General features: G+C 40.5%; 1 pseudogene; it reads left to right on the top strand.

Moving 5' to 3' along the window:
* Positions 1-7,427: 7,427 nt before the first annotated feature.
* LOC132378756 (general transcription factor II-I repeat domain-containing protein 2-like) lies at positions 7,428-9,187 on the top strand (annotated as a pseudogene).
* The last annotated feature ends 3,930 nt before the right edge of the window (positions 9,188-13,117 follow it).

Here is a 13,117-nt window from a genome sequence, read left to right on the forward strand (position 1 = left end):
AAAGGTAATGCAGTCATTATGGGAGATTTCAACATGCAGGTGGACTGGGAGAATCAGGTAGGTGTTGGACCCCAGGATAGGGAGTTTGTGGAGTGTCTAAGGGATGTATTTTTGGAACAGCTTGTGCTTGAGCCAACCAGGAACGAGGCTATTTTGGACTTGGTGATGTGTAATGAACAGGAATTGATAAGTGATCTTGAAGTAAAGGAGCCATTAGGAAGTAGTGATCATAACATGATAAGTTTTTATCAACAATTTGAGAGGGATAGGGGCAGATCAGAGGTGTCAGTGTTGCAATTAAATAAAGGAGACTACGGAGCCATGAGGGAAGAGCTGGCCAAAGTTAAATGGGCGGATGCCCTGGCAGGAAAGACAGTGGATCAGCAGTGGCAGATATTCTTGGGGATAATACAAAAGATGCAAAAGCAGTTCATTCCAATGAGAAGGAAGGATTCAAAGAGGGGGAAGGGGCCACAGTGGTTGACAAAGGAAGTCAGAGATTGTATAGCATTAAAGAAAAAGAAGTATGACAGGGCTAAGATGAGTGGGAATACAGATGATTGGGAAAGTTTTAAGGAACAGCAGATCTTAACTAAAAAAGCAATACGGAGAGAAAAAATCAGGTATGAGCTCAGTCTAGCCAGGAATATAAAAGGGGATAGCAAAAGCTTTTTTAGCTATGTGAAGAGAAAGAAGATAGTTAAGAACAATGTTGGCCCCTTGAAGAATGAATTGGGAGAAATTGTTATGGGAAACAGGGAAATGGCAACAGAATTTAATGCATACTTTAGATCTGTCTTCACCAGGGAGGACACAAGCAATCTCCCAGATGTATGGATGGGCCAGGGTCATAAGATATCAGAGGAATTGAGACAGATTGACATTAGGAAAGAAACTGTGATGAGTAGACTGGTAGGACTGAAGGCTAATAAATCCCCGGGTCCAGATGGTCTGTATCCGAGGGTTCTAAAAGAGGTGGCTCAGGAAATTGCGGATGCATTGGTAATCATTTTCCAATGTTCCTTAGATTCAGGATCAGTTCCTGAAGATTGGAGAGTGGCTAATGTTGTCCCACTTTTCAAGAAGGGAGGGAAGGAGAAAACGGAGAACTATCGCCCTGTTAGCCTAACGTCAGTATTGGGGAAGATGCTTGAGTCCATTATTAAGGGCAAAATAGTGGCACATCTAGATGGCAGAAATAGGATTAGGCCGAGCCAGCATGGATTTACCAAGGGCAAATCATGCTTGCTGACGATACTAAACTGGGTGGCAGTGTGACATGCGAAGAGGACGTTAGGAGAATACAGGGAGACTTGGATAGGCTGAGTGAGTGGGCAGATACTTGGCAGATGTCATTCAATGTGAATAAATGTGAAGTTATCCACTTTGGAAGCTGGAACAAGAGGGCAGAGTATTGTCTGAACGGTGTCGAGTTAGGTAAGGGAGAAATGCAAAGAGACCTAGGAGTCCTAGTTCACCAGTCAATGAAGGTGAATGAGCAAGTGCAACAGGCAGTGAAGAGGGCAAATGGAATGTTGGCCTTTGTTACAAGGGGAATTGAGTACAAGAGCAAGGATGTCCTTTTGTATTTGTACAGGGCCCTGGTGAGACCACACCTGGAATATTGTGTACAGTTTTGGTCTCCAGGTTTAAGGAAGGACATTCTGGCAATTGAGGAAGTGCAGCGTAGATTCACTAGGTTGATTCCTGGGATGGCAGGGCTGTCTTACGCAGAGAGATTGGAGAGATTGGGCTTGTACACACTGGAATTGAGGAGATTGAGAGGGGATCTGATTGAAACGTTTAAGATAATTAAAGGATTTGATAGGATTGAGGCAGGAAATATGTTCCAGATGTTGGGAGAGTCCAGTACCAGAGGGCATGGATTGAGAATAAGAGGTCAGTTATTTAAAACAGAGTTGAGGAAGAGCTTCTTCTCCCAGAGAGTTGTGGAGGTGTGGAATGCACTGCCTCGGAAGACGGTGGAGGCCAATTCTCTGGATGCTTTCAAGAAGGAGCTGGATAGATATCTGATGGATAGGGGAATCAAGGGATATGGGGACAAAGCAGGGACTGGATATTGATAGTGAATGATCAGCCATGATCTCAGAATGGCGGTGCAGACTCGAGGGGCCGAATGGTCTACTTCTGCACCTATTGTCTATTGTCTATTGATTCTATTTCTTGAAATGCAGAAGACTGAGGTGAGATTTGATAGTTATACAAAATTATGAGAGTATAGCTCGGGTAAAAGCAAACAGGTTTTTACCACTGATGTTGGGTGGGACTGCAACTGCAGGCCACAGGCTACAGGTGAAAGGTGAAAAGTTTAAGGAAGACAGGAGGGAAAACTTCTTCATTCAGAGGATCATAAGAGTGTGAAACATGCTACCAGTGCATATGGGGCATGTGAGCTCCAATTTCACTATCCGAGACATTTGGATATATCAATGGATGGCAAGAGTATGGATAGTTATGGTCTGGGTGCAGGTTGATGGGACTTTTCTATAACTCTATGACTCCATAGACATTGTTTAAATTACAGGTGGGGGAAGAAAGGATATGATGGAGGGAATATCTCTGCTCGGAAGACACTAGGGTTGCATTAGTGACTCCAGTGTTCATGAAGCTCTCTGGTTTATTGATCAATGGGGGCAACTAAAAGGAGAAAACAAAAGGGCACATTAAAGATGGGAATTGCAGTCCAGAGACTAAAGCTCAGCTTTGAAGGTGATGTATTCTTAATTGAAACAGTTTCAAACTTCATTGGCAAAGTCTTTCTTTCTATACTTAGTTATTTTGCTAGATCAAAACTGACCTGGTTTTGAACAGGCAATCTTCCTGGTCTGATTAATATTATGTACATGGCTTATCTTGCTGAAATGTCTGAGCATACTTCATAAAATGCATTACCTGTGAAGGGCCTGCTGTTACAATGGCTCAGTGAATCATTCAGATGAACTTGCTGAGTCTGGTTTGTTCATCTTAATGTTTCTAGAGTGTAGAAATTTATAGCTGATTTTTCTTACAAAAATTGGCATCTGCATATCTGATAGTTTGGTGCCTGCATGATGAATGAGTGCTGTCTGTAAACTGAAAGATTGCTGTTCCTAAAATATTTTTTGGAGGAAGAAGAACCAACTCATTAAGACAAGCGGAAAGAATGACAAAGGCAGCCAGTTTCCGTAGAGTGATAAGGACTGTAGGGAAAAATTTGTCTCACATGCAGAAGTTTCAACACTTCCCTAATTTAAAGGCAGGTTTAAGATATAACAAATGAAAGGCTGGACAACAATCTTCCACCTTGTTAACAAGTGATAGAATTCATTACTTTAAATGAGTCATTACTTTCCACGATAATATTTTCTTGTCATTAGGTGTTAATGATCATTTCCTTTAGATCTTAGCTCAATTAACTACTTTCAATTTATTTAATTACCTTAAATTACTCTTTTTGCTGCTTGTATTATTAATTTTCTTCATCCTATTCAGCTCAATTCAAGTTTTCAAAAACTGACAGAAGGTACCAGTTGAATTTCAGTTCATTCAATGTATATCATTTTAGTTACAGATAATGGAAGTGACTTTATAATCCATGCACAGCCTTGAATGCATCTCAGAAAGCGTGACTACCAGCACTTTACCAGATTAAGTATTAGCATTTTATACCAGTGTTCGATCTTGTATAATTATTGACAGCCACTGTCCACTCTGTAACATTTGCTTCTGTGCCAGAGGGTAGTGGATTTGAGTTTCACACCAGGGAGTAGAGCAGGTAATCTAATACTGACAGTACAGCACCAAAGTTGTGATTCACTACTGGTACTTCTTTTAAATTAAAAATAAAGACTTACTTTCTACCAAGCCCTGCCTGCCTTAACATGGACATAATTCAAAGAATTGATGTTCCCACTCGTGTTTTAGTCATTATATATATTTCTTAACTGACATCTGTTAAAAAGGAGAAGAAGATGTTTAAGGTGAGTGGAGGAAAGTTTAGGGGAAATGACGGAGTAAGGATTTTTACACAGAGAATGGTGAATGCCTGGAATGCACTGTTAGGGATGGTGGTAGAGTCTGATATAATAGGAACATTTAGGAGACTCTAAGATTGGCAAATGTACAATGTGTAAGAAGAATGGAGAATTATGGGCTGTGTAGGTGGGAAGGGTTAGAGCGATTGTGTATTAGGTTTATATAGGTTGGCACAACATTATGGACTGAAGGGCTTGTACTTTGCTGTATTCATCTATGTTCTATAAGGCAAATGTCAAGAGGTTTAGTTGTTTTTTTTCAGGCCATGTGTCAGAATGGGGAAGAAATGTGATCTAAGTGACTTTGAACATGGAATGAATGTTGGCGTCAGACAGGGTGGTTTGAGTTCCTCAGAAGCTGCCAAACGTTCGAGATTTTCATGCACATTCTCCAGAGTTTGTAGCAAATGGTGCTAAAAGCAAAAATAAATCCAGTGAGCAGAAGCTCAGTGGGTGAAAATGCCTTGTTAATAAGAGAGGTCAGTGGAGAATGCCCTGACTGGATCAAGCTGAGAGGAAGGTACCAGTAACTCAGCAGCCACGCATTACAACAGTGGTGTGCAGAAGAGTATCTGTCAATACACAACATGTTGAACCTTGAAGTGGATGAGCTGCAGCAACGGAAGACCATGACCATACACTGAGTGTAATTTGTTTAGTGTATTCTATCATCACCAAAACCAAATGCTCATGGATAGGTAGAAGTAAATTTCCATGATGACATGTTGGAATTCCATTCACTAATAAAGAGAGCGGAAAAAATTAATAAATTCCCAATGTGATTCCCTTTTTTGCATTTTGTTTTTTTTTGTCAGTTTTTCTTTTGCACATCGATTGTCAATCTTTTTTTATGTGTCATGTTTTCATAAATTCTATTGTATTTCTTTCTTTTTCAGTAAATGCCCACAAGAAAAATGAATCTCGAGAAAAATGGTAACATAGAGTATATGTACTTTGATAATAAATTTTACTTTTATTTGGACTCTCCTCACACCCTGTATCATTCAGACCCAGTGTTTGTTGTTCAGGTGAAGGCGTCTTTGTCTTAGAGTGGTAATGCAAGTTACAAAGCTACTTGCAAGTGGGGTCATGTGACCCTGTCCTCTGTCCTACCTATTAAGCAAGTGCCCCTTGCATCCTTGATTCTCAGTCACATTTTCTTCCCCGATGTATGAATACAAAAATGGACAATGGTCCTGGTCCGATATTAGAGGCAGTATTAGCAATAAAGACAGCAAAACAGGAAGCCTCTAAACGAAAGTAATGCAGAAAGTGATGAAAATGGCTGCAAGGCTCACAGCCATTTAAAGTTACAGCAAAAAATAATGTGAAGTCAATTTCCTTATCTTTGAAATCTACCAGTATCTTGATAACATATAGTCCTCAGTACTGGGCAGATTGGAATAATTGGATGTATAAATATCAGGTGTTATGACTTTAATTGATTCTGAGCATCAAGATTGTTGGTGGACCCTTCTGGTCAGATTTAGTGCACAATGAAGCTCAGTTTGCCCAGAGCTATGATTCAGAATCAATCTCTTTTCATAATTTCTGCAGCCCAAACTGAATGAAATCACTGCAAATCCATTCTGAAACTTCATCCAGGAAGATTAAAAAGTATCTGTGATCAGAATCATGCTGGTTATGATGGTAGGTCATCACCTGAAGTATTAAGTTTGGTTTTCTCTCCACATACATTGTCCAGCTTAGTGAACGTTTCCAATATTTTCTGTTTTTGTTTCATAATTTCCAGCATCTTCATATTTTGCTTTTTGATGATTATGTAGATCAACAGAGCATTTTTCCACTTACCAAGAGCTGTAGGCTTGACGGAAGGAAACTGCCCTCAGTCAGTAAAGCTTCTTTTAAGGAACATAAACAATAAATGTACTATATATTCCTTTAAACAGAACAAATACTTCATGTGAAAAGTGATCCATCAGTAACTAGCAAGGGATGTTAAAGATAATATGAAATTAAAGAATGAAGCATTTCATTTTGCCGAGAAATAAGAAGCGCAGAGAAGATTCAACAGATCTATTTAGAATGTATAAATAGCCCATCTGACATTAATAAATGTACATTAATCCTTAATTAATACTTCAGAGATCTAAAATCCATTTCAATAGATATGGGTCAAATTTGACCCGGAACAGCCTCGATGTACAAAAATTTGTAGCACCTGTACAAAAGTATAAAATTTTAAAATATTTTCATTTTTGCACATTTTGGGTCACTTTAGGAAAAGTCATCAAATTTTGTCTAAAAAATGGCATTTGGGGTGTTTTTACTGCTGTCAAATGTCAAAACGGGTCAAATTTGACCAAAACAATATGTAAAGGTTAAGCAGGAGATGCACAGAATAATATGGTTCTAAAATGGGCAAAGGCGATTAGTGTAGATGGGCTAAAAGTTTGGCATGGATATGATGAATCAAATGGTCCATTTCTGTGCTGTATAACTCCATGACTCTATATCCATGCTGTTCAAGCAAGGATGGAGAAGAAAAGTAAGTGATGTGGACCAGATGGATGATGCCAATTATTGGGAAAGTCGGAGTAAAAAAGACCATGTGAAATTAAATATAATGTATAGAAATGTAAAATCATTCAATTTAGGAAGAAAAATGTAAAAACATGATAATGCTTCAAAATGTGAGAAAAATAATTGTTTTCGGAGGGACTTGGATGTTATTGTTAATGATTCCTAAAGGGACTGCATGTAGGTTCAATGACAATTTAGAAAAGCCAATGGTCTCTTAGACTTTACTGCAAAGATATTACGGCATGAGTAGAAATAATTGTTTCAGTAAGATTACGCTGGAACGCTGTCACTTGGTTTGTCCTTCTAAATATAAGAAGCTCTTGAAAGAATTCAAAAAAGCCTCGCTACATTGATTTCTGGCATACACACATCAGGAAGAGGTACTGAGGAGTCTGGGCCTTAAATTCATATTATTAGGAAAAAGGCAAAATAACTTCACTGGCACATATAGTGTCCTTAAAGGGATTGATGGGTTAGATCATATATGTCAAACTCAAGGCCCGTGGGCCAAATCCAGCCCGTGAGATAATATCTAATTACTATTAAAGCTGGCCCCAGTAATTGAAGCGCCTAAGGCGTATGATATGGCTAATGCTGAGTTTATTCAGGTACCAGGTTTTCAGGGTTTTTAGTGTTTATTCGGTTTCCCTGGTTTATTTCCTGAATATCATCAATGAATAATTTTTTTTTCTATTAGAACTGGTCAGCCGGTATATTGCATGCACCACTAATACTACAAATCCCACAATGCACTGCCAGTGCATTGCTTGTGCTTGCCTTACTCTCTCATCAGCATCCTTATGGTGCTAGTCACGCGTGGTCAACTTTCAGCTATCCCTCACCCCAAAAATGGCTGAACGAAAGGTGGACTTTGAAAACAGGGGTTTTCAAGGCAGGTGGGAGGCAGAGTATATGTTCGCAGATATAAAGGGCAAACCTGTTTGTCTTGTGTGTGGAGACGGTGTGGCTGTAATTAAAGAATATAACGTAAGACGACACTATGAAACGAAACACCACGACAAATACAAGCATCTGGACAAGAAACAGAAGCTCCAGAAGGTAGAAGAGTTGAAAAGAAGTCTGGCATCACAGCAGGCTATGTTCACAAAAGCCAAAACACGAAGTGAGGCCGCTGTAAAGGCTAGTTTTATTGTGGCAGCAGAGATCGCTAAATCAGCCCGGCCCTTTATCAAGAGAGAATTTGTTAAAAATTGCATGGTGAAAGTTTGCGACGTCGTGTGCCCAGTTAAAAGGCAAGCATTTTCCAATGTGAGCCTGAGCAGAAACACCGTTGCTGACTGTGTACGTGAGCTTGCCACCAATCTACAACAACAGCTGGTGGGGAAGGGAAGAGATTTCATCGCATATTCCCTTGCTGTGAATGAGAGCAGGGACACTTCTGATACTGCTCAATTGTCAATTTTCATTCGTGGAGTGGACTCAAGTCTGTGTGTAACAGAGGAACTTCTGGGATTAAGATCAATGCATGGCACAACTACTGGAAAAGATCTCTTTGAAGAGGTATCCAGATGTGTAAATATAATGAGGCTGCCTTGGGATAAACTTGTTGGACTGATGACAGATGGAGCGCCCGCGTTGTGCGGTCAACAGAGTGGATTGATGGGCAGGATCCGGGAGAAGATGCGGGAGGAAAATGGCGCAGGTGAGCTGACAGCTTATCACTGCATCATACACCAGGAATCGTTGTGTGGCAAAGCCTTGAAAATGGAACATATAATGAGCACCATAACATGAGCAGTTAACTTCATAAGAGCCAAAGGTTTAAATCACCGCGAGTTCAAGTCGTTTCTGGAGGAGTTGGGTTCAGAATATAATGATTTGCCCTATCACACAGAGGTGCGATGGTTAAGCCAAGGAAAAGTGCTGAAAAGATATTTTGAGTTGCGTGAGGAGATCTGTCAGTTCACGGAAAGCAAAGGGAAAGACACAACAGAGCTCTGGGATAAAAAGTTGCTTTGTGAAATGGCGTTTCTGTGTGACATCACGAGCCATCTCAATGCGCTCAACCTGCAGCTTCAGGGGCGGGGTTGTGTGATCACAGATATGTACACTGCAGTGAGGGCTTTTAAAACCAAGCTGCGCCTGTGGGAGACGCAGATGCAGCAAGAAAACTTGAGCCATTTTCCGTGTTGCCAAACTATGAAAGAGCAGGTTTCTACCGCAGTGTTCCCACGTGCAAAGTTTGCTGAAAAACTTAGCATACTTGGTTCCGACTTCACTCGGTGATTTGCCGACTTTGAAGCCCAAAAAAGCTGGTTTGAACTGCTCAGTAATCCATTTGCAGCTGACGTGGAAAGCGCACCAACCAACATACAAATGGAGCTGATTGAACTCCAATGTGGTGACACACTCAAGGCAAAGTATGACTCGGTGGGCACTGCACAGTTTCTACGTTTCATTCCCGACACGATGCCCCAGCTGCGTACCCAAGCTGCTCAGATGCTCTCTATGTTTGGCAGCACATATCTGTGTGAACAACTGTTCTCTTTGATGAAGATAAAACATCACACAGGAGTTGTCTTTCTGATGAACACCTTCACTCAATTCTGAGGATTTCCTCAGCTCAGAGCCTGACTCCAAACATTGATGAACTTGCATCCAAGATGAGATGCCAAGTATCTGGCTTAGACTAGTGTGAATCACAGAGTGTTAGCCTGTGGAAAAATGTTTTCATTAGAAATTACTCCGGAAAAGCTGCAGATAAAGCCATAAGAAATAAATGCAACTGATTTTTTTATTTATTTAATGTTCAATGTTGTTTTTGTAGGCAATAACCTAAGCTTTGTTAGTTCCAGGTTAATATGTGTAATAAATTCATTTCAATAAGTTTTGCAATAAACACTGAACCAGTCTGGCCCTTGTACCGATTATTTAATTTTGGCCCACTGTGTATTTGAGTTTGACACCCCTGGGTTAGATGCTGGGACAATATTCAACTAAATAAAGAGTCAGTCATAGTCCTAAAGTATTTGCACATTTAGTGCTGAAACAAGCAGGAACCTAACCACTCATTAAGATTATGCATTGTCTAAGGTCAGTGCACTCTCTCACTGGGGATACTCAAAACAAGGACAGACTGATTTTTGGATTCTAAGGGGATCAGATGAATTGATGATGGTGTATGAGATGAAGTCAAGGCAGTATATCAGCTGGGACCTTCCAGGGTAGACAATGGACAAGAATTGATGGATCCATTTCCATTTCCTAAGGTCTTCATGTACTTAAAAAATGAAAAATTATACACAGCTGAAAAAACATCTGTAATGCAGAAAATATCACTCCAAGGAAATAATGTAAATGCTAAGTTTAGTAAGAGTTTGGACGATTGATCAAAAAAAATTATTGGAGAGCAAAGCTTTAAGAAAGATGAGAAATCATTATTAAGAATTCAAGAATTGGGAACTCATGTATCTGAATACAAGCTTTAGGACATAGCGTTACAGCTGTTTCAGATATTAGTGAGACCACATTATCTCTGAGGAGCTACCCTGGGCCAACATATTGAAGCAGCTACAAAGAAGTCATGACGGCAGTTATATTTCCTTAAGAGTTTGAAGAGATTTGGTATGTCACTGTCCAGAGAGCCATGCCTGTCACATGACAGCACTGCCCTCACCTGGTCGGAAGTCACACCAACTGCCCATCAATAATTTGCTCCTCCTAACTAATCAATGCACACTTAACCATTGGCCCCCTGGTGAATCACCTGGGCTGGACCCTCCAGTCCCCTGACCTATAAAGGGTGATACATATGCTTAGTTCGCCCTCTTTTTGCCATCCTCGAGGGAGCACCCTGCTTCACTCCAGGCTGAAGACTAGAGAACAACACCTGAGACATGTGGTAAGGTGTGCATTGAATAGGGTTGTGGGAGTGTTTATTGTTGTCCCTTTAGTAAAGGGCTGTGCCTGCTATTATTAACACTGTGTGTCCAGAACTCTCGCCTTTGAGACCCAAAGAATCTTTCTCATTTCCATCACAACAGTCACCAAAGACACTCACAAATTTCTACAGATATATCGTGGAGAACATTCCAACTGGCTGCATATCAATCTGGAATGGGGGTGTGTGGGGTGGGTACTACACAGGATGAAAATAAGCTACAGAGAATTGTAAACTTAGTCAGCTCCATCACAGCCATCTTGACTCCATAGAATTCAAGAAATCTTCAAGGAGCAATGTGTCAAAAAGGTGGCATCCATCATTAGGTATCCCTGTCACCCAGGACATGCCCTGTTGTCATTGCTGCCATCAAGAAGGAGGTACTGGAGCCTGAAAGCATGCATTCAATGATCCAGGAACAGCTTTTTCCCCTCTGCCATCTGACTTCTGAATGGACATTGAACCCATGAACATGACCTCACTGCATTTTAATTTTTATTTTTGCACATTAGATTATTAATGTAATTCACAGTTTTTTCTCTATTATTATGTATTGCATTGTACTGCTGCCTCAAAGACATCATGACATATGCCTGTGAAATTAAACCTGATTTGTATTCTGACATTTAGAGTATTGCATGCAGCACATTTTATCTAGCTATATTTCCTGTCAGTGGTTTCCATTGTATTCCATCCATTACAGTGGATGTCATTAAGCTGAAAAGGGTGCAGAATAAATTCACTAAGATCTAGCTGTGACGACATGGTTTGAGTTATAAAGAGAGGCTGGACAGGCTAGGTCTGTTTCCCCCAGAGCTCGGAGGCTGACCATTGGCTTTCTATAGGTCTGTAAAATCATGAGGCCTTTGGATAAGTTGAATAATTACAGTCTTTTTCCCAGGGTAAGGGTATCTAAATCTAGAGGGTGTAAGCTTAAGGTGAGAAGGGAAAGAAATAAATGGGATTTGAGGTGCAAGTTTTGCATATAGAGGGTGGTGAGTATATGGAACAAGTGAAGATGGATTTAATTATAATATTTAAAAAACATATTGACAAGTACATTATATAGATTGCAAAGGCTTAGAAGGATATGAGCTGGCCCTGTTTCAGATGGACAAATGGATCAAAAGGCCTGTTTCTGTCTCTTGTAGGTTGTATGACTCCATGGCTCTATGATTCTAATTGTTTGGTGACTGTTAAAAGGGTAAGTGAGTGGAGGTAGCTGAATGAATATCCTTTATCTGGGGGGGGAGGGGGGGAGGAAATCATGAAATCCTCACTTTTGTTGCTAGTGATACAGGGAGGAGTTGGCCCAGGAATTTCACGAAGCCATGGCAGAAAATAATTAAGGAAGTTTATCTTCGGTTATCAAAATGGTTATAGATAAGTAGGTAATCTTCACAGTTACAAAGAACAAGAAAGATGTCCCTTACAAAGAGACACATCTATCTGTCCGAGTGTGGATATTATCTGCCTGTGTTCTGACAATTGATTACTGGATCGATTTGTGCAGGTAGGCCTATGTTAATGCTTCTTAGACTGGAGGTTTGGAAAAAGGGAATCATATCGGAAGGAATGACAGAATATAGAGCCAATAGAGATTTAATTTATTGCAAAGGAAGCCACAGTGGAGATCAAGAAATGACTGAAGAAATGAATCACTGTAAAGTGTGTCCTAGACTCTGAAGGTAAATCTGTTGTTTTTTTTTGAAAATTTGCCTTGGGATTTTCCTCATTCACCCCAAGAGACCAAATAGGAAGGTGGTTTAGTATCTTAATCTAATTGTGTCAACTCTGACAATGCAGCACAGCCTCAGTGAGGTACTGAGGTGCCCATTTTGTAGAACTCATGTCACTGGGCTTAAGGACAGCTTCTTTCCTGCTATCATAAGATCCCTGAATGGATCTATGGACTCCATAAATGATGATGTTGAACTCTTCATCTCACAGTCAAGCTCAACATGATCCTTGCACCTAATCTGCCTACATGCACTCCTCTTTCTTGGTAACAATAACACAGTATTCTGCAATCTGTTCTTATTTCCCCATTTTTTTTATATCAATTTACTTATGAACTCAGTGCCTTATATGCCCATTTTGAAAGGGAGAATACAACTACAGCTGTGAAGATTCCTGTTGCATCTGATGACCCTGCGATCTCTGTCTCAGAGGCCGATGTTAGACTGTCTTTAAAGAGAGTGAACCCTCACAAGGCAGAAGGTCCTGATGGAGTACCTGATAAGGCTCTGAAAACCTGTGCCAAGCAGCTAGCGGGAGTATTCAAGGACATTTTCAACCTCTCACTGCTACGGGCAGAAGTTCCCACTTGCTTCAAAATGCTAACCTAAGAAGAATAATGTGGGTTGCCTTAATGACTATCGCCCGGTAGCACTCACATCTACAGTGATGAAATGCTTTGAGAGGCTGCTCATGACTAGACTGAACTCCTACCTCAGCAAGGACCTGGATCCATTGCAATTTGCCTATCACCACAATAGGTCAACGGCAGACACATTCTCAATGGCCCTCCAGCTTTAGACCACCTGGACAACATAAACACCTACATCAGGATGCTGTTCATCAATTGTAGCTCAGCATTTAATACCACCATTCCCACAATTCTGATTAGAAGTTGCAG

Source organism: Hypanus sabinus, chromosome 1 (assembly GCF_030144855.1).
Source record: "Hypanus sabinus isolate sHypSab1 chromosome 1, sHypSab1.hap1, whole genome shotgun sequence".
NCBI classification, from domain to species: Eukaryota; Metazoa; Chordata; class Chondrichthyes; order Myliobatiformes; family Dasyatidae; genus Hypanus; species Hypanus sabinus.